The following is a 22039-nucleotide window of genomic DNA, read 5'->3' as shown; positions in this document are numbered from 1 at the left end:
CTACAGATCATTTATTTTCTCACCTCTTGTTGCATAATGTTATTATGCCCCTACCAGTGTATGATCACATTGTACAGAAAGAGGAAAAATATCTTATAATTTTCATGTTACCTTTTATTTGCCCTGTTTTTATTGTCAATAAGTCTCAGAGTAAGGGGTGCTTAGGCCAACAATATTTGTGTGGGGATTGGTATTATAGTGGACTGCCAGGAAGGAAAACATTGGGCAAATTACACTCCATTTTGAGCCTGACTCTTAATACAAAAATACTGATTTTTTTTGTATTTGCATCTCCTCTCCAAAAAAAACAGTGAGTTTGTTGCCCTAATTTATTTTTTTAAAAAATTAATTAATTAATTTATTTTTGGCTGCGTTGGGTCTTCATTGCTGCGCACGGGCTTTCTCTAGTTGCGGCGAACGGGGGCTACTCTTTGTTGTGGTACGTGGGCTTCTCATTGCAGTGGTTTCTCTTGTTGTGGAGCACGGGCTCTAGGCACGCGAGCTTCAGTAGCTGTGGTGTGCAGGCTCAGTAGTTGTGGCTCACGGGCTCTAGAGCACAGGCTCAGTAGTTGTGGTGCACGGGCTTAGTTGCTCTGCAGCATGTGGGATCTTCCCAGACCAGGGCTCAAACCTGTGTTCCCTGCATTGGCAGGTGGATTCTTAACCACTTATTGCCCTAATTTCAAAGTTACTCGTGTGGTCATATTGTATAACCCATCCTTACAACTTCTGCCCTGAATAATTTTTTCCATTTATTTACATTTTAATATAATAGTTGGTACAAAATGATATATGACATATATGTATGTATGTAAATATCTATATCTATATGCAAGTTATAAAGTATGATAATGTAATAAACAACTGTGAACCCATTATACAATCCAAGTGTTCAACAGTGTTCCTCTGTTTATCTTCCCCCACCCTCCACAGTTTTCCTTTTGTCTTACACAAGAGGTGACTAGTACCTTGAATTTTATATTATCATTGCCTAGCCTACTTTTGTAGTTTAAGCATAGGTTTATAGGTACCCCTAAATAACAGATTTTTTAGTTTTTCTTGTTTTTGAACATTACATTAAATATATCACATTGGATATCTTCTTATGAGATTTACTCTTTTTCCCTTTGCATCACATCACTAAAATCCACTCACATCATTGTCTATAGCTGTCTATAGTTCAGTCGTGTATATTTCACTGAATAACTATTTCACAGTTGATTTATTTATTCTCTTGTCAAAAGGGAAGTATTACTTCTAGTTTGTGGTAGTTGCTTTGAATATATTCTATATTTCCTGGTGCACATATGTGCAGGAATTTCTCTTGTCTATATACCTAGGACAGGGTTCCCTGATGGTGACTCTATTGACATTTGGGGCCAGATAATTCTTTATTGTATAGAGCTGTCCTTTGCACTGTAGGATGTTTAGCAGCATCCCTGGCTTCTACCCACTAGATGCCAGTAGTGCCTTTCAGTTGAGACAACCGAAAATGTCTCCAGACATTGCCAAATATTCTCCAGGGATCAAGATCACTGACCTAGAAATACAACTGTTGGGTGGAGATCAGGTGTGTGAATATTCATCATTACAAATTGCCAAATTGTTTTCCAAAGTAATTGTAACAATCTAGTGTCCCCTGACTTTCTTGTTGATTCACTTCCTCTCCAACACTTGGTGTTGTCAGATCTTTTGATTTGAGACAACTAAATAGGTGTAAAATTGTGTCTCATTATGGTTGTAATTTCCATCTCCTTGATTGTTAACTAGATTGAGAACATTTTTACATATATATTGTCCACACTTGTTTCTTCTTCTTAGTGGTCTTTGCCTAGCTTTCTATTGGGTTTTCTATCTTATTGATTTGTAGATATTATTTATGTGTTCTGAATACTAATCCTTTGTTTTTTAAGTGAGTTGTAAATATCTCTCCTAGTTTGCTATTTATTTTTTTTTCATTTTCTTTATGATGCCTTTTGATGAACAGAATTTCTTAATTTTAACATAATTGAACTTATTATTTTTTTCATTCATGGTTAGCCTTTTTTGCCCCAAGATTACAAGTAAATTTGTCCCTGTTTTCATCAAAGATTGGCACATAAATAGAATAGCTTCTGCCTGAATACTTTTCTCTTGGATCGTGCATTCTGGGGGAAACCAGTTACCATGTCTTGAGGACACTTAGCTGGCCCAAGGGGAGGCTCACATGGAGGAGAACCGAGGCCTCCAACAAGCAACACCAACACCAACATGCCAGCCAAGTCAGTGAGTCCCTTTGGAAGTGGATCCTCAGCCCCAGTCAAACTTTCAGATGACCACAACTTTTTGAGAGACCCTGAGCCAGGACCCAAATTCCAGATCCTCAAGTTCCTGAACCTCAGAAACTGGGGGATATAATAAATGTTTATTGTCATTTAAAGCTAAGTTTTAGGATAATTTGTTATACAGCAACAGATAACTAATACAGCTGGCCTTTTTGTTTGCTAATGATCTTTGATTATGAACACATTACTTGATTTCTTTGGTGAGATTTTATAGGTTCAAAATTGAGAAGGCTTTCTTTCAGAGTGGGTGTGCTTTCTGCCTGTGGCTTTGGTTGCCCATAACTGGAAACTTCTGTTTACCTTGAAAGCCTTCAGCCAGTTCAAAAATCTTAGACTTAACTTTCCTACTTTGCTTTTGCCCAAGACTCAGTCCCCAGCAGCAGTGCTGTGATCCTGATCCATCCTCAGGTCATGCCTGTTCCTTCTCACCCCTGATTTCTGTCCCCAGTTATCTACTCTAATTTACATGGCAGGGGTTAAGGAAGGAATCTGAAAATCTCCACCAACTCAAATGCAAACAACAATGTTTTGAAGACTGTGCCCTGTGTAAAGTATGGTAGGAGGACTTCAGAGCACCTGGTCAGCCATAGTGCTAGAAGCAAATAGCCAAAAAGATTTTACAAAGGCTTTCTCACCTAGAGGACTGGAACAGACTGCTTCTTTCCATTACAGAGGTGTTCAATATCATTTTAACAAGGGCTATGTGGCTCCATAGGATTAAGCTGAAAGACTCCTTTTAAGCAACCGTTGACCTGTTGATAGAAATAAACTGGTTGAGTTTGGATATGCCATCAAACATGGGGGTCCTTAAGTTAGACATAGTTCTTCAGCCTTCCCAAATGACATATGATAAATTATTTAACTTTAAGTGCCAGAAATTCAGGGCCCTTAAGCAATGTTAGTTTTACCAAGACAAGATTTCTAGAAACTACTATCCTGGGAATCTGATGATGGGTGGGGATTACCTCTGGCAATAACTCTCTTGCCTCTCTGGGCCTCAGTTTCTAAGTCTATAAAATGTGGAGATGGTTTAAGATGACTGTTAAGATCTTTTCCAGCTCCCATATTTTTGAAAATATCTATGGATAATGTATTTTGGCAGAAGAAAATGATATATAAAATAGACTCCTCTTGGCCACCAAACTGCTGAAAAGACCAAGAAATAATGAGATTTATTTTCTCATTCCCAGTTACCAAGTTCACATTTCACATTGAATTACTCTCAGCCTTTGAAGACCCTTTCGCTACCAGTAAAAAGGCCTCAGATATGGTAGTAATTTTGAAATATGTACTTAGTTATTAGTAAGCACATTAGCAGGAAGGAGTTTAAACCTGTCAGAGAACAGGAGTGAGACATTTTGAGATGAGACAGGGAGAAGAAAGGTGGCATTAAGAGAAGTGGGAGGACAGCAAGTCACGCTTTGCTAAATCACAGTCTCGTTCAGGGGCCAACTCTGGCTTCAGAAAGGGCTTTTTGCCAATTAAAATATTGGCTCTGTATGTATGTGTGTGTATTGTGTATGTATACGTGTGTGTGTGTGTGTGTGTGTGTGTGTGTTTCATGTATGTATGTATGTATTTATAAGTAGTAAGGATTAATAGACAATTTTGAGGTGGCGTTGTCAGGGGCATTCTTCACTAAAATAATGATTTTCTTTCATCCTTTCTAAGCAGAGTGTTTGCTGCAAAATGAAGATGATGAAGCAACTGGAATTTGTATCTGCCAAGAGAGGCTTTGTCTTTACTTGCTTGGGTACGTCATTCTGTAGCTGGCAGCCCCCGACCATCCTCCCAACTGTTGCCCCTGTACTGTGAGCCTTGCTTTGAGTGCATTCCTCCAGGTACCTCACAGGCCTGCTGAAGGGGTCGGTGGTAAACTGGAAGATACCCACGCAGCACTCATGCGCGTGGTCCCCTTTGGCATGTCAGTCATATGCTGAATGCATTCACGATGACTGGTTCAATTAAATACACCTTCGTTTATCTAATACAACCCACAAATGCCCTTAATTTTGCCACTTCCCACATCAAAACCAGAAAGCTGAAGAAGGAAGATTGTAAGGAAGGTTTCATATTAAGGATTCTGGTGACAACCTGGCGATTTTTCAGTCAGTCAGGATTTTTTTTTCCTTGGGAGGAAATAGAAAATAGGTGGGTAATTATTTAGTTGAGCTTAAAATGTTTCTTCTGCATGAGTTGCAGAGAAAATGAAGATGCTTTTGTTATTAACAAGGTAATGAAAGGAGGGCCTGAGGTTTCAGGTAGGTGGGGGAATTTGAGAGGGGGTGGAGGCCAGGGGGAGTTTTTCAATTGCGGTGTTAAGGGAAGGGGAAAATGAAGGAAAGAGAAGGTGAATAAGTGGCTTTTTAAAACAAGGCTTACAGCGCTGTGTGGCAAGCAGGCTAAAATTTACTGAAGAAAATCAAGTTTAAAGTTGCCATTAGAAGTAGTGAATTTTAAATGTATCATAATTATGGCAAATTTGATTTCTTCGTCTTGTGAAATATCACATAGCCTAACACCATAAAAATAGTCTTTGATCCAATGAAAGATATTCAAGGAGCAGAGGAAAAGAAATCCAGTATACCATTAGATTTACATATATCTCATTAGGTATTTCCTTGATGACCAAAAACTGGATTCAGGTTTCTCTTTCTAGGTAAACCCTGGATTCACTGGGGAAGATGCTAGGATTCAGGTATTTGAGGATAGAGAATTTAAAGTTACATATTTGTTGAGATAAATTATCTATCTCTAACATAAAGAGGAGACATTTGTCATATTATGATGACATATATTTCCCCTGAGTCTCTTTTTTAATATTAATTTTAGTGCACAGAATTATGAAATGTTAACACTGGAACAAAGCAGCCCATCTGGTCTCACAGGTTGATTGACTTGCTCTATTTCTGTGTTCCTGTCTGTACTTAAACTCTTTGAGTTCTCAGTTCATTTGTAAATTGATGAAGATTAGATTGGATGAAGTCTTAGGTTCTTCCTCAATCTACAATTCTGACTCTTATCTAACATATTTAACTGAGTTTAAGATATACTTTTTATTCACATTTTAATATCTCTAATATTGAAGTGTATCTTACAATAGAAATTTCCTAAACACTGTATCATAATCAGCAGGTTTTTCTTTTCTTTTTTGAAGGTATGTAAAATAATGGTACATATAACAATTAACGTCATGTTAGATTTGATAGAATATGATGTATAATTGAGGTATAAACCCCGAACATTCCAAAGTCAGCTAATGTCATCATCCATCAGCCAGCCATTCCAAAATCCACTTAGTTCACATTATTGGGCATCTTTTAGAGGTGTATGGAATTTTGATTCCAGAAGAGAATTTAGCTGATGGGTGTTTCACAAAGAAAATCTTCCTTTCTTTTCTTTGGATATTTACTCTAGAATAATCCATTTCTCTTTATATGAAACTATCCTGTTCCTTGGTTTTGTTCAAAAGTCAAGCCCATTTAATTCCTGGATATGCTGGTATAGGAATGTAAAACAGGTAATGAGACAGACAGTTCTTTTCTATGGCTAAATTTACTTATTTTAACAGTTAATTAATTCAAAAATGATGTGTTGAATTTCCATGTATCATGCTATCTACTAATGATAAAAATAGTAAACAGGATTCAACCTCCAACCCTTCTCCCCTCCCCGGGGGTCATGCGGGGGTGGGACTGAAAGTTCCAACCCTTTAATTCTGTGGTTGGTTCTCCTGACAACAAGTCCCTATCCTTAGGTTGTGTCCAAAAGTCCCCTCATTAACATAACAAAAGACACGTTCCCAACTCCCATCACTTAGGAAAGTCCAAGGTTTTTAGGAGCTATGTGCCAGGGATAATGGACAAAGACCAAATATTTATTTCTTATTATAAGTCACAATATCACAATAATAAAAGTGCATTAGTAATCAAAATAGTTGAAAACATGTATAACTAGTTATTGAGCAGGGGTACACAGAGAAAATAATTTTATTTTTCTCTAATTTCTGTCTTTTAACACGGCTAGTCATATCTCTAATTTATTCCTATTATTTTTTGAGGTGATTCTTAGTTTCCTAGTCATTTTAGATTATAAGAATATTTAGGTATATATTGCTCACTTTCAGAAAGTAAAAAATTCTCAGCAAGTTTAAATAAAAATTCCAGTCTCTTATCTAATTTGATTTGAGAGTCTTTCTTTTCACGGTTTAGGGCAGACACATGGCTCTGGCCTGCAGTAGGGAACAAGCCATGAACTCAACTTTTGGATTTCTTCCTTCCTCTTTCAAGCCTTTATTTAGCTGCCGTTTTTTGTAGTTCTGTCTTGGCTAATAGGAAATGGCCAGTGTGTTCTCCATTATAGTAAGCTTCTAAATACTGCTTTCTCATGTATAACTTTTTTTTGAGTTCTTCAGCCAATATCTCCAAACACTGTTCACTGAGATTGTTCCAGATCATTGCTTCGTGACATGGGTGATGTACTTTCCAGCTAACCAAGAGTGACATCCTTTCAGCCTTTGTCCTGAGGGATCCATCCTGTTTGGATCCCCACTTCCCCAGAAGCATTTTTTAAAGTTTGAGTCCATCAAGACAGCTCAAGATCACTTGGTCTAAAAAGAAATTCATTCCTTTGTTTTCGTGCCAGACTATGGGTACTCTACTCCCCAAGCCACTCTCCCTTCCTTGTCTTGCCATAAAAGGCAACTGCAGCCAGCCATTTATCTTCTGATTTTTCCAGATGGGCAGCAGGTTCCAATACCTATTTTTATGGACACTGTCAAACTTCAGGAACACACATAAATTCCTCCTAAATGGCAAGTGCTCCCAAGGCCTCCTTCATCAAAATTTGATGCACTGAGTAAGGCTAAAAATCTGCATCTTGAAAGTATCCGATTTGAGGGTATGATCTGGTTTCTTTTGCAGACATTCAGAGTCTCAGGGAGCCCCTCTTACTTGGTTAGTGGGGAAAGCCTTCCTTCCCTTCTTCATATGCATTTTTCCTGGTAACAGCACTTGTTATTAGGTGGATAATTCTCCTTCCACAACTTATCTCCCTCTCCAGGCACTCCTATCTTTCGCTTATATAGAGTGGATGGGGTAAGTGTGAAGGAAAAAGAAGTTACCATCTGATCACTTCTTAGGAAACCTTTGAGGTTAACTTTTTGGCTGCTTTTTAGAACATAGAGAGACTTATTGACAGAGGTATTCAGTGTGTTTAATGGCCATCATGGCAGACCACTGGAATGGATTCAGACCATGATGTTAAAACATCATTCTGGAAAGGCCTTGATGATCCAGGATCCACTATCTAGTTGCTGGATCATTAGAAAATCAGGGAGGTTCCAGGGACGAGGCCAATGTAGTGGAGCGGTAGAGCTCAGGGAAGTGTCTATTTGCCAACTGCCCAGAAGTGTGTCTATATTTTAGCTACTAGGTGAATGTCAGCCCTTCCTATGACCTATTATCCTCGGGATTGAAGCTTGAGCTATAGTCTCCAGATAATAAGAAAAGTCTTATTCCACATCTCATTACATTTGAGTTATGATGGAGCCAACATCCAAAAAAATTTTTTGATAAATGTAACTGAGTTAAGGAATGAGCCTTGGAAAGCAGAACCCATAAAGAAGCAGAAGGCATAAAAGGAGAGGAAATCAAAACATTGTGATAACCAGAAAATAAGAGTTTTATCTTAAAAGCAGGCCATTTGTAGTGGAGAAGATGAGGAGACTGAACGTGAAGGGCATCCTTGTGTCGATCGATGACCTTCATGAGAAAATTCCTAGGAGGACGGTGAAGATGAAAGCGAGCGAAAGGGCATGAGAGAGCAGAGGAGGGGGGACGAGGGGATAAAAGTGGCAGATAGAGACAATTCAAGTGTGGGGTTATAAGGATGGAAAGAAGCTGGATGGTAGTAAGAAGAACATACAGAGCAGGAAAGTTTGCTTGGAAATTTGCTGTTGTTGTTAATAACTTCAGCATGTTTGAAGGCAGAAGAGTAGGAGCTGGTAGACAGTAAATAGGTGTGATTGTGAAGAAAATGTGGAGCACAGCTCCTCTGCATCTGGAAGGACTTTATCAAGAGCTCACACAGATGGAGGGATTGACTTTCTGAAAGAGGAAGTTTATCTGCCCTATAAGACTGGATGACGGGTGTGAAAAAAGAATGAGTGTGAGCAAAAGGAGTAGTGTAAGCCAGTAAACTATCTTCTGAGCCAAGTAGAGGGCAAGAAGGTCACTGAGAGTGACAGAGTGAAAAGAAAGAGAGAGAAGGCCTAGAATATTCAGCAAGGGGTAGAGGAGAATTTGTAGAATGGAATTATCAGGCTGTGAAGTAGGTTCCAGCTTCAACTGGACACTAGATTGTTGGTGGGGCTCATGGCTCTGAACAGACCTATATGTTCTGAGGTTCAGGAAAAGGAATGTAGAGAGATGGTGCATTTGATCCAGGGAAAGGAACTGCCGTGTCTGGGTGCTTAGGCATGGCTAGAGTGAGCAAGGAGAGCACAACAGAACTGAGTGTCTATAGCCCAGGCATGGGCGTGAATCCACAGAATGGGCAGGCAGAAGCATGAGGTTCCAAGTAAACGGTAGGCTCTGCTTAAGTAGGAAGCAGATCGTCCAACTGTTAAATGAGAAGAGGGCTTGACCTACTGGTTATTCTTTTGAAAGGGAAATGGGTTCCACAGGTGTTGAGGACCTGGAACGCCTCACTGAAATGTAACTGGTATGGGAAGTTGGGAGGGAATAAAGACTTCACTGGTTTGGCTTTTGATCTGAAATAATTTCAACAGTGCTATATGCTAGGGAAATAAGGAGGAGCAGCCCTGGAATGGACAAGAGCAAAGCCACATGGACACATGCAAATATGTGTGTGTTCACTTGCTTTTGAAAGCAAACATTTTGTTTTCAGCAAACAGCTTGCATCTTGTGCTTCCTCGATTTTTTTTTTTTTAAAGGAAATTATACACACAAAACAGCCTGTCACTGGTGGCTTCCCAGAGAAGGAAGAGAGGCCCTTGAGTGTTTTCCAGTAACCAGCTCCCTAAGCTGGTTCTCACACAAGAAAGAAACTCAGAGTAACAAAAAGTGCCTGTGAAAGGTTCTTTTAGACTAAAATTTGGTGGAGATTAAAAGAGGGCAAAAGTTCAAATGAGAAGGAGCCACTGCCAAGTAAGCAGGAATCTTAGCCAAGGGGAAGGAAAAGGAGACGCTGGTTTAAAATGCAAGTAACCATGGCGAGCCAAGAGTTCAATGCTAGAATCTAGTTAAGAAGTAATATCACACAGAGCCGTGATTGTTTATTCAAAGCAGGCCATGAGAGAACAGTTGTCTCCAATGGGTACTCTCACAGCTTGGATTCAAAATTATAAGTGCATTTTTAAAAGTGTCCAGCGCTTCTCTCTGACCCATTTGGTATTAAGCAAAAAGAAAAGAAAGCACAAAGTTTATTCTCAGTGTCTCTTGTGGGTTTAAGACAGCTTTACATATGGAAAAGCATTTTGGTGTCAGCTGTTGAACTGGTTTCCTGCTATTCTGCTTTCAGTTGCCATTGGAAACTCTGCCTGACCATGTGGTAACAACACCCATTTCCCAAGGTTCAGAAACCAATGCGCCTCTGAAGGGAAGCAGAACGTTTCTCTCTTTACACGTAAGTGTTGTGCTTTGCTCCTGTTTAAGAGTGAGAAGGGCTTGCAAACAGCTAAAGGACTGTGAGAATAAAGACGAGGTGTTGAAATACAAGATAAAGGTAAGCCTGATGTAATGAAACAAGAGGCTCTGCAATGACCAGAGACCCACCTTCACATTCATGCCCATCCTTCCCATCTAGATGGTCCATTTGCTGTCATTAACATGGTGTTGAGTTGAGCAGAGGCTTCCATCCTTTCTGTGTCAATGAGATGGCTATCAATACAGCAAGGTTTTTCAGAAGGGAGAAGGTACCTGAGCTTCTGAAATTTATGCAAAACTTCTATGTCATTCTGCATGTGCGTTTTTCTGGGGGAATCTGTCAGTCATTTTCCTGAGATTATCAAAATGGTCCATGACCCAAAAAGTATTAAGAATCAATGAACTCAAGTATCACTTAATAAAGTATGTTGGCTGCACTCAGACATACGGAAAGAAAGTAATTAATAGTTTCAATTGTTACAATATAGTAATATGGACAGTGCACTGGGAAAGCTTTCTCCCTGGTTAATGGGCACAAAATGACCAAGGAGAGGAAATTTTCAAGAGGAGATTGACCCACTGCAGGAAGCTGAGAGAACTGGTGTTCCAGTCCTATCCAGGCAGGAGGATCATCTCCCAGCTCTCAAAGAATGTGTCATATCTATATTCTGCTCTTTTGTTAAGTCTTGAGCCATTAGGGAATCTGAGAGCTGCAGGAGAACCTATATTGTCAGGAAAGGAAGAGCTGTGTTTCAGAGCTCAAATGGAAGGGCAGCCTAATCATGTGGTCTCATCAAGGGAAGTAGTCCAGCAACATGTTCCAGCACTTAAAACATATAATCTGGACTCAGACTGCTTAGGTTTGAAGTCTGGTCCATTAAATATAGTAGATATGATCATTATGTGCTAGTTACATATGATCTCTGTGCCTGAATTTCCTCATCCTTAAAGTGGAGTTATAATAGTATAGTTGATCCTCATTGTCTTAGTCTACTCAGCTGTTATTACAAAATACCATAGACTGATTAACTTAAACAAAAGAGATTTAATTTACTTTTTTTTTTTACAATTCTGGAACCTAGAAGTCCAAGATCAAGGTTCAGGCTGATTCAGTTTCTGGTGAGAGCTTTCCTCCCAGCTTGCAGACAGCTGCCCTCTCAGCATGTCCTCATGTGGCTTCTTCTCAGTATTTATAAGCTGGAGTGGGGAGCTCGCCCATGTTTCTTCTAAGGGCACTAATCCTATCAGATCAGGGCCTCACCCTTATGACATCATTTAACCTTAATTTACTTTCTTGGATGACCCACCTCCAAGTCCAGCCACACTGGGGGGTAGAGCTTCAACATACAAATTCGGGGAGAACACAGGCATTCATCCTGTGCACTCATTATTCACAGATTCCATGTTTGTGAATTTACCTACTCTCGCTACAACTTATTTATGACCCCAAGATCAATACTCATGGCATTTTTGTGGTCATTTGCAAACATGCAAAGAAAGGTGAAAATTTTGAGTTGCCCAGCATGCACACTCCCAGCTGAGGTTGCACAAGGTGATGCTCTGACTTGTTTCAGCTCTCATACCGTAAACAATTGTCCTTTTTATGGTCTATTTAGTGCCACGTGTTTAACATATTTGTGCTTTTATTGGTGATTTGACTGTTTAAAATGACCCTAAGCATAGTATTAAATGCTATCTGGTGCTTCTAAGTGCAAGAGGGCTGTGATGTGCCTTATGGAGAAAATATATGCATTAGATAAGCTTTGTTCAGGCATGAGTTGGTCTGCATGCTATTGGCCATGAGTTCAATGTAAATTAATCAATATCATATGTTAAATAAAGTGTCTTTCAACAGAAACACACATAAAACAAGATTTTGTATTGACCAGTCAAAGAAAATATTTCAACCAGATGCTTTCAGGAACCTAACCCTTTATTTCTCCTAGAAGCATCAGATCAGTATTGTAGAACATAACGACCACGAATGATGAGAACTGGCTGTATATGACTATGAGGGTTAAATAAGTTATATATAAAGTCCTTATGAGACTGCTTAGTTCAGGCTGCTATAACAAATAGACTGAGTGGCTTAAACAACAAACATTTCTCACATTTCTGGAGGCTGGGGAGTCCAAAATCTCAGTGCTGGCTGACTCTGTTCCTGCTGAGGACCCTCTTCTTGCTTTGCAGATGAATGCCTTCTTGCTGTATACTCACATGTTGGTGAGAGAGATCATCTCTCTCATGTTTCTTCTTATAAAGGTACTAATCCCCGTCACAAGGACTATACCCTCATGACTTAATTATCTCACAAATTTCCCACCTTGAAATACCAACACTTTGGGAACTGGGGTTCAACATATGAACTTGGGGGATACAAACATTTAGTCCATAGCAACTGTCTAACTCATACTAAATAATCAGTATATGCCCTTTATTATTTTCTCAGAACTAGAATAGAAATATTACTCCACAGTTGGAACAATAATTAAGTGTTAATACTTGTTCAAAGTGTTATATCATCAGGATTGATAATATGGCAGAAAGAGAATTTATTAACTGCTGGATTGTCTACCCCACCATTTCACCAGAAATATCCAAAGATACTAAAATTTTAGCTGTAGATATGGCTTAGGTTATATTACTCATTCTTTCATTTACATCATCTGTCAGACATTTACTCTGCATATTTGTGTAGTGAGGGAAGTGCTGTAAGCGTACCAAAATGAATAAAACTTGTGTATAACTAAGTAAGTAAATAAAGATGTGGTATGAGCAGTGGCTTAATAGGAATGCGAAGAAAACATTAAGGGAATGCAGAGATGGGATCAATTCCCTGTTAGTTCTCTCAGCATTTTTCTGAGAATTTCCTGGTCTTAACCTAACTCCCAGGATGATATTTGTGATGCATTAGAAGGAGGGAATTTTCAGCTTCAGTAAGGCCCATGGGGTGGGGTTGGGGGGAGGAGGACCAAGTTGGCCATCACGGTCTGTTAGGACTCCATCTTCTGCACTGATTAGACTATCCCGTCATCAACATACTTGGTGGATTAGAGCCCAGATTCTGGAGGAAGACAGCCTGGGTTCAAGTCCTATTTTTCCCACTAGCAGCTCTGTGACCTTGGGCAAGTTACTTAATCTCTCTGGGTTCCAGTTTCCTTAATATATAAAATGAGGATAATGATAGTGCATTCTAGCATTGCTATGAGGATTAAATAAGTAAATATTTGACAAGTACCAGAACAGTGTCTGGCATATAATATGCTTTATTTCTATATTTAATAAATAACCAGATCATCATCTCTGAATGTCCCATACCAGACATATCCTAGTGGATAAATAAGATGATTAACAATCGGTTGTTGAATGAATGAGTGAAAAGTAAATGACCTTGGGGAAATGCCGGTAGGAAAGAAAATACAAGGAAATGATTTTAAAAAGAGCTAATTTGATAAGATATTTTCCATTGCTGCTTCCCTATACGAAAGCTTCTAATTTGCCAATTCCATTAAAATAAAGTCCAAATCTTATGGCACAGTATATAAATTTTTAAAAGATAGGGTTTGCAGTAGTAGTATGTAAACCCCTACATCTCAGTGGTTTAGGAAAACAAAAGTGTCTTTCACTAGCAAAGTCTGATGAAAGAGTTTTCATCCAATTATTGAGAAATGCAGGCTTTGTGTATCTTGTGATGCTACCATCTCATGGCACCATGATGAGGAAAGAGAAGAATGGAAAAGGAACATTAACTCTTAAGTGCCATGGTCCAGATGCATGTCATTTCTGCTCACAGCCCATCCCTCAGAACTAGTTGTATGTCCCAAATGCTGCCAATGTGGAGAGGCTGGGAAATGTAGGAGCACATGGATATCCAGTGAGCAGTGTCTATGCCACAAATGGCATACAAGGCCCTCAGTAGTCTGATCCCAACTATTCCCACCATGTCTTTCGAACGAAATGAGGTCTTGAGGTCTCATAACAGTATTGAATAATCACAGGATGTATACAATAGACTTTCATCACAAGGAAGTTTGGTCGTGGCCTGAAGAGAGTGTTCTCTAGACTCCTATTTGGTTTTGTGGGGAAGACAAATATAGAATGGGGCTCCTGCTCTCAAGTTGCTTACAATGTAGTTAAGGAAATATGAAAAGAGAGTTAAGAGGATAAGGCAGTGTAGGATCAATTGCAACTAAGCGCAAGAGATGCGGTAGCTTGGTTTTGTAGAAGGACCTTGAGGTTTGGAATCAGACAGTCCTAGGCTCCAAAGTTTACTAATTGTATTATCTTAAGAAAGTCACTTAACTTCTAAAGATATATATCCACATACACACTGTAAGTGTACACACACACACACGTCCTTAGTAACTCAATAAATAGTAGCTATTATTGTTGTTTGTTTTTCTTTTTGTGTAACAAAACATCTTTGATGAGAAATAGATCTTTTTCCCAGGGTATGCAATAACATAGGATATTATACTACTTACTCTTTTTTAAACACCTGTTGAATAGCAGCCCCCAAACAAAGGTAATTGAGTCTGAAAGAATTCTTCCACATCTGGTCAGGTTCTAAGCCTAAGCTTAGAAGACCTTTCCTGCTACATTTCTGGGGAATGTAAGCCTACAAAAGCTACACTCAGCAAGATTATAGCAGCAGTTGGCTGGGGTGCCCTGCAGTGGCAAGCAGCCCTAGAGTTTGTGCCTCACCCCTGCTGTCCGCTGGTACCCACACTGCCTGCAGGACCCTCGGGGAGCCATGCAGTGGACTGAGGACATGGGAGGGCATGTAAAATAGGAAAGTAGCCCGTGCACCTTCCATTGCAGCCAGTGCCTCCTCACTTTCCAGCCTCCTAATCCTGGGTTATGGGGGACTTCTTTTTCCCAAATCAATTGGCTGAAGCTTTCTAAGTCACAGATTACTGAATTATTTCAAAACTTATGAAATGCAGGGGGGCGGTTATTATGTGCTTGGCCCTCTGGGTCATTCTGATTTCGAAAATCAATTCTGAATAGCAGATGTCCCATCTCTTTTCCAGAGCCCTGTCCATCATAGACCCTGGGAACTTACAGAGGGTGTTGACAAATGTCCCATGTATATCCTGATCCACGATGAAGGGGCTCTGGCTGAATGGAGCTTGCACTCCCTGGCATCACACTATTGATTGTCACAAACATCAGTGGATCCCTTTTTATTTTGCAAATAATCACTACTGTTATGAATAAGAATATCATCTTACCATCTCTCTCAAAGCACAGAAGCAAATAGAAAGGAAAAATCCCATAATTTTAACTGCATAAAGCCGTCTGGGGCTCTGTTCATCAGAGAATTCAATTCTGCTGAATAATTCTCCATAGGCACAAATAATAAAAGAGGGGATTATTACCCATCTGTTTGCCCTCTCGGCTTTCGTCCAGCCCTTATTGTCTTCTCAGGCTGGATCCATCTGATTGCTTTAGTGACGCAGGAAGGCATCACCAAATATGAACGCATTCCCAGGCTCTGGGAGCCTCTCACCGCACTGAGGTGGAGTGACACAAGAGTATTTTGCCTTCGAGCATTTCAGCAAACTGGGGCTGCAATAAGATATTTAAGGTCAAGGCCATGACATCTGTGGCTGGGAAAGGGCCAGCAGAGATCATTTTTATCTTCTGTTGCACACATGCAGTCTATTCATCACCAGGCATCAAGATCTTGACAGAGCAGCCAGGGAAAGCACGGTGAGAAGGGCTCTCATCTCAGCTGTCAGGGTTGCTGTTTATATTATTTTGCCTTGTTTTTCCCTACAACCTAACATAAAGCTTTCTCAGGCTTGGGCAAGACTTTGCAGGGCCTTTTTTTTTTTTTTTTCTTTCAAGAAGACAAATTTGAACAGGAGTTGGGCAAAGAAGGAGAAGGACTTTGAAGCATTAATTATTCTTGACCTCCAAATTGTATAATCCGAAGGCAATACTTTCAGGGAAATGGGCATGGTTGCCAAATTTTATAAACCTAATAAGAAAATAAAATAATTTTTTATATCAAACTACTTCCACTTAAACCCCATGTGAAAAACCTATCCATCACTCTCTTCTACCCTTTTAGTCTTTTCAATTTGTGCAGAATTATAGATGATGAAATAGATAGTTTCAATTAGAATAAAAACATTTTCGTTGGTGAAAATCACCTTTTACTTGTTTTGTGACTTTTAATGAATCCTGTTAGAGAGTGGAAATAGTAGCTGTACTTGAATGCTTTCAACTCACACTCTTAGACCCAACCATACAAATGATGGTAAGAGAACCACTATGGTCTCAGAGGGTCTTAGTTCAATTCTAGGCTTTGAAACTAAGCACCATGTCTTCTTTACATCTTAGGGCTTCATTTTCCTCACCTGTAAAATGATACAGCTGGGCAAGATTGTTTCCAAAGTCCCTTTTTGCTCTGAAAGTCTCTTTTTCTTGAGGGTATTTGCTTCAAGTGGCATTTGCACTAAGTATTAACAATTTCTCTGTATTGGTTTTGTGGCTAGTCTATTAAATAGAAACATGCTTATCTTTGTCTTCAGGAGTGTAATAGAGCCTAAAATGGAGAAGGTGACATGACCTTCACCTTTTAAAGCCATATTATCCTGACCAACTTCTGGGCTGTGCTCCCAATCTACTTTTGATTATGTCTCTTCTTTCACTAAAGACATGGAAATAAGAAATTCAGAACGAAGATGCCTATTATGATTTCACACACCCTCACTTTCATGCACTTACTTCGTAATTTACCGTTAATCTCTGTGACACTTCCGTGATCAGGATTTCAGAACATTTTTGAAAGATGCATTGTCTCCTACTGCTGTTGTACAGTGAGCTGCACTTTGCTGCTATCCGCTTTCAAGGTTGCTGAAGCACACTCATAATGGGTTATCATGATCCCAGATAAAAGCAACCCAGCAACACCAGCTTACACATCCAGGCTTTCCTTACAGGGATCTTATTTTACTTTTCATACTCAAAGAACTGGCTTCACCCTGCACTTTTTCAGGGTCCAAGAGAAAAATATAATGAACTATTAAGATCTAGTGTCAGAATTCAGCTCCTCTGAAGTCCTGGGTAGTAATACTACTTTTGCATTTACATTTCTAAGGACAAAGGGGAAGGAGTTGGTAATTGACATTTATTAAGTCCTATCTCTCATATATTCCAGATGCCATGTTAGGTGTGTTGAAAACCTTTTCTCATGTAATCCCTCCCAGCTACCTGTGAGGTAGGAAGTATTATGGCTGTACTACAGATGAGACCCTAAGGCTTGGAGATACTTTGGAAATTACTGAATATTAAGTAAGGATATATAGACGCAAGACTGGAACCCAGGTCTGTTTCAAACCCATCAAATCTATATGGTGGGTTTGTGATTTTTCCATCCTTTTAAAAAATTTTTAAACTGTTTGCTTTGTATACATAATACATTTCATACATCAGTTCTTTCAGTATCTAATAGATTGTTTTCATTTTCTACCATGCAATCATCAGCAAATAAACAAAAAAAAAACACATCTTTTGGAATTTGATGTTTCCCTGTCTGCCATTTGACAAGGAGGACCAAGATTCTGCAAATATTTTTATAGATCTGACATGGGGTCTTTGCAAGCCAACCATAATGGAGCCTAAAATTCATGAGTCTGAAAGTTCTTCCCTGCTACAAAAGCGTCTATTTGCCCTGCCTTTTCATCAAGCAAAGGGATGTAGTTCTTATATACAAGAGTTACTGGTGGCAAATAACCAGGAGAGTCTCGTGAACATGTCTAGTCAGTTTAAGAACTCAATTTTTAAAATCTTCATAAAGAAGGTGAGATTTCAGGATTTTATTCTATCATGGATAGAGTTACATGTGTGTGTATATATATGTATATAAATGGAAAATATAGATTGTGAAAAACACCAAGTTACTTAGAAACTATGGAAATTTCCTGCAAACTCTAGAGAGGGGAAAGTCAACACAAAGGCAGTCTGCAAGCTTCACGCAGGTTGAAAATACTGAAGGTCACATGTATGTCATTTTACCAGATGTGCACATCAGTGCAAACGTACGTCCTAAGCAATCCCTATGGCAGGGTGCCCTGGGGGAGAGAAACTTAGTCTGTATCTAAGGAAACATCCTTAGCTCGTGACATCAATTGCTGATATTTAATGTTCCTTTTACTTTTATTCAATTACAAGAGACTTTGTCCTAAAAGAGAGAGTCCTGAAAAACACCCCCCTTCTAAAAATTAATAGTTTTAAAATTCTTAACAATATCTCATATTTCTAGGAAACATGGAATTCTTTGCAGGTTTTTCATGTTATGTTCTGGTGCTGGAGCTCTTGTCAGGATCCTGTAGCTTCTTATTGTTGCTAGTCACACTTCAGATATAAGTGACCCTCTAAAACCTGAAGTTATTTAAAGGTTCAGTATCTGGAAACCATTCTTGTGAATTTAATATATTTAATTTTTCTTCCTAGCAGACTCTAGTTGTGTACCTGGGTTTTTTTTAGAATGGAATTATTGGCATTCACATTCAAGTGACTACACAGAGGAAATGTTCACTTCTTGCTCTTTCTCTTGGAAAAGATGATAATGAATTGACCAAAAAAAAAAAAAAAAAGATATAAAGGAAAAATGCCAGATCTGTTTAAATCCAAATTCCTTTTGATACAGGCATATGCTATTCTTTGTGCTGAAAAGAAGACATCTTAGTCTTTAAAATTTTGAAGGTAGTTTTATCAACAGACAAATTATCTCACAGCAGAGGTCCTAGCTCACATATAAGAATATAAAGCCTGCTCAAGAATTCAATACATTACATCTCATCCTTTGTTTTTTTGAACATGCAGTTCAGAGAGAAAGATGCTCTATCAGTAGTTCTAAGCCCTTGCTGCACAAGAGAATCGCCTCGGGAGGGTTTGAAACCTACCATTGCCCAGGCCCTCCCTGCCCCCAAGGTTTTGGTTCAGTTTTACTGGGGTGAGGCCCAGGCTTTTTATTTCTAAAAGCTGCCCAGGTGAGTCTAATATGCAGCTAGGCTTGAGAACCACTGCAGCTTCACACAACTCTCATCAGTGAAGCAGAAGACACACACAGGAGCCAGAAACATGTCTAATCATCTGGAGGAAGGGGGTAAAAAGGAAAGAAAATGTTAGTTGGGTTTGAGCTAACCAACAATTATTAGAAATAATTATTATTTATTCTTCCTACTCCATGGCAGGGATGTGGCATATTGGGAAGATCCTGACCTTGACACTGAGCAAGTGACCGGGATTCCAATGTCAGGGTCATCCCCATATTTCAGATTCAAAGCCTCAAGGACAAACTTAGTAGATTGTTGCTTTAATGATGCTATTTCCCATATCAGTACATGGAACGGTGAGAGTGAGGTCAATTTCAAGCTGGTTAGAGCTGGGGTTCGGAAGTAAAATATAAAAATAAAATTTTTTAAAATTCTTAACCCCCTTCTTCCCCTTTATGGCTTACCATCACCACCACTCCCCACTCCCCACCCCTGGCCCACAATTGCTGGGTGCCTCCACTTGTGGTTCATCTTCATCTTTTCTTTTTTCTTTTTTTTTTTTTCATCTGTAGCCATCCTTCCCTTATCCTCCTTTAACCTTCTCATCCTGGTTAGGAAAATGGCTGCATTTCTTATCCCATCGTGGATCGGTAGTGCTACTCTCCTTCCTGAGGGTTCTTTTAACCCCAGTTTTAGCTGCCTTAGACTAGTTCCTACTTTTTCTGCTATCCTTTCCTACTTCTAGTTCATAGGACTAGATCTCCCGTGTTTCCTCCTATTCAAGACCTCTGGCCCAGTTGTTAAATTTTCTCATATAATTCTGAGCAAATAACCTGGGGAAACCCAGTATTCTTATCTAGGAGTTTGGGTACCTGGAGAATTAGGGACTCCAAAACAAAACATGTTTGTAAGACCAAATCCTGACCCTGTCTCATGCAAAATATTAGTAAAGTGGGAATAATATCTGTGTAAAAGCTGTCGTAGAGATTACGATGAAATAATACATTCCAAGTAGCTGGCATACATTAACACATTTCAACTGTTGGCAGCTGTCTCCTCTGTATTCTTTAAGGTCAGGGAACGGTGATATGGATCTCATCCAGATTATTATATTTAGTGTGTCAGGTTTGAAACATATGGGATATATTCCTATAATTCCAAAGAAAGAAGAATGTGAATTTTTTCTTGTTTAAATTATTCAGGATTTTTTTTTACAAAAATTTTACTTGTATTAGTATAATTATTATTGAAGAAATACTGGGGTTCATGAATTTGGGAATAGACGTTTTTATAGGTGGACTGTAGGACTTCATTTATTTTAATGGAATATAGATTACATTGAGGATGTTAATATTTGTTTCATGAAAGTTCCAGGTTACTTCCTGCTTTTAAATAGACTTTATTTTTTAGAACAATTTTAGGTTCACAGCCAAATCAAGCAGAGAGTACAGAGAGTTTGCATTTACACGCTGTTCCTACACTGCATCACCTCCCCACCGTCAATATCCCACCTCACAGTGGTACGTCACAGTCGATGAACCTACACTGACACATTATCATCACCCAAAGTTCATACTTTACACTAGGGGTCACTTGTCACATTCTGCGGGTTTTGACAAATGTATAATGACACATACCCACCATTATAGTATCATTCAGAGTAGGTTCACTGCCCTAAAAATCCTCTGCACTCCACATATTCACTCCTCCCTCCCCAAATTCCTAGCAACCATTGAACTTGTTACTGTCTCTGTAGCTTTGCCTTTTCCAGAATGTCATATATTTGGAATCATACAGTTTGTAGCTTTCTCAGATTGGCTTCTTTTGTTACTAACATGCATTTAAGTTTCCTCCTTGTCTTTTCATGGCTTGATAGCTCATTTCTTTCTAATGCTGAATAATATTCCGTTGTCTGGATGTACCACAGTTTATTAATTCACCTACTGAAGAACATCTGGGTTGCTTGCAAGTTCTGGCAATTGTGAATAAAACTGACATAAACACCCCTGTGCATATTTGTGGACATAAGTTTTCAACTCATTTGGGTAAACAGCAATGAGCACGATTGCTGGATCATAAAACCTCTATTTTTGTTGTCTGAGAATTTATTGTCACTGTCATTTACAACATGGGAGATTAAATTCACTTTAGAATCATAACAGAAGTTTCAATCAGATACACTCAACCCTCAAGTGGGATGCTGTACTCGACATTTGGCTAATTAGAGCAATACAAATGTCACAATTTCAGAGACTTTTGTTGTATTGAATGGTATGCCTCATGCTATGGAGGGATCCCAGTGAAGAAATTCATTGTTCCAGTTCTCATGTATCATGGTTTTCAAAATGTTATGCCCCAACCCATATCCAATACTACGCCCACTCAATCCCCACTTTAAATGTGAATGATCTGAGCATATCTGCTAAACTAATAGGGCAGGTCCAAAGAAAGGTATTTAGAGTGAGAGACAAGGATAAGAGATCTTGTTTTGGGGAAGAAGGATCCTAGGTCAATGAGCTTATTATAACAAATATTTCATTATAAGAGAGGAGAAGTGATTCTGAATACAGCTTGATTGCTATCTCCCAGATGTGTTTTGCAACCTAGCTCTCTGGATGCATATCAAGGGCAGTGGAGAGCAGAGACTGTATATTAAAGCTGAAATGATTTTGTTTTATTTTTTCTAAGATAATTGCAGAACAATGAAGCATAAACAGTCTTATTTCAGGAACTCTAGACCAGAGTGTAACCAAAGAGGAAAGAACATACTTCCCCGCTGAGCCACAGATAACCCCATAGACTTATCAAAACAAGCCACCAGTGGGTGGTAGAGCCTGTGAAAGTGTGTGGGATCTGTGAGTGCCAGTGTTACCACCTATTGGATGGAAGGATGTAGTGGTTACCAGGTAGAGTGGCAGTGGAGCAGGGCAGAGCAAAATTGTTTGAGAGCACATGTGCACTAACATTTGAGAATTCTCAGCTAGTGAGGCTTAGAGGGAAGACAACATTCTAGGCATGTGGAGCAACAAGAGGGAAG

General features: G+C 39.2%; 1 long non-coding RNA gene across 1 annotated transcript in view; it reads left to right on the top strand.

The window, feature by feature from the left end:
- The first annotated feature begins 3997 nt into the window (after positions 1 to 3997).
- The window catches only part of LOC137773074 (uncharacterized), a 143350-nt gene continuing 125308 nt past the window's right edge, over positions 3998 to 22039 (top strand). Inside the window, exons 1-2 of the long non-coding RNA XR_011075635.1 lie at positions 3998 to 4077; positions 9867 to 9971. This is a non-coding gene — a long non-coding RNA (uncharacterized lncRNA). The remainder of the gene's footprint in view (positions 4078 to 9866; positions 9972 to 22039) is intronic.

The sequence above is a fragment of the Eschrichtius robustus genome, chromosome 12 (genome assembly GCF_028021215.1).
Source record: "Eschrichtius robustus isolate mEscRob2 chromosome 12, mEscRob2.pri, whole genome shotgun sequence".
NCBI lineage: Eukaryota > Metazoa > Chordata > Mammalia > Artiodactyla > Eschrichtiidae > Eschrichtius > Eschrichtius robustus.
Note: the sequence above shows the minus strand (reverse complement) of the source record. Positions and strands in the feature narration are given on the sequence as shown.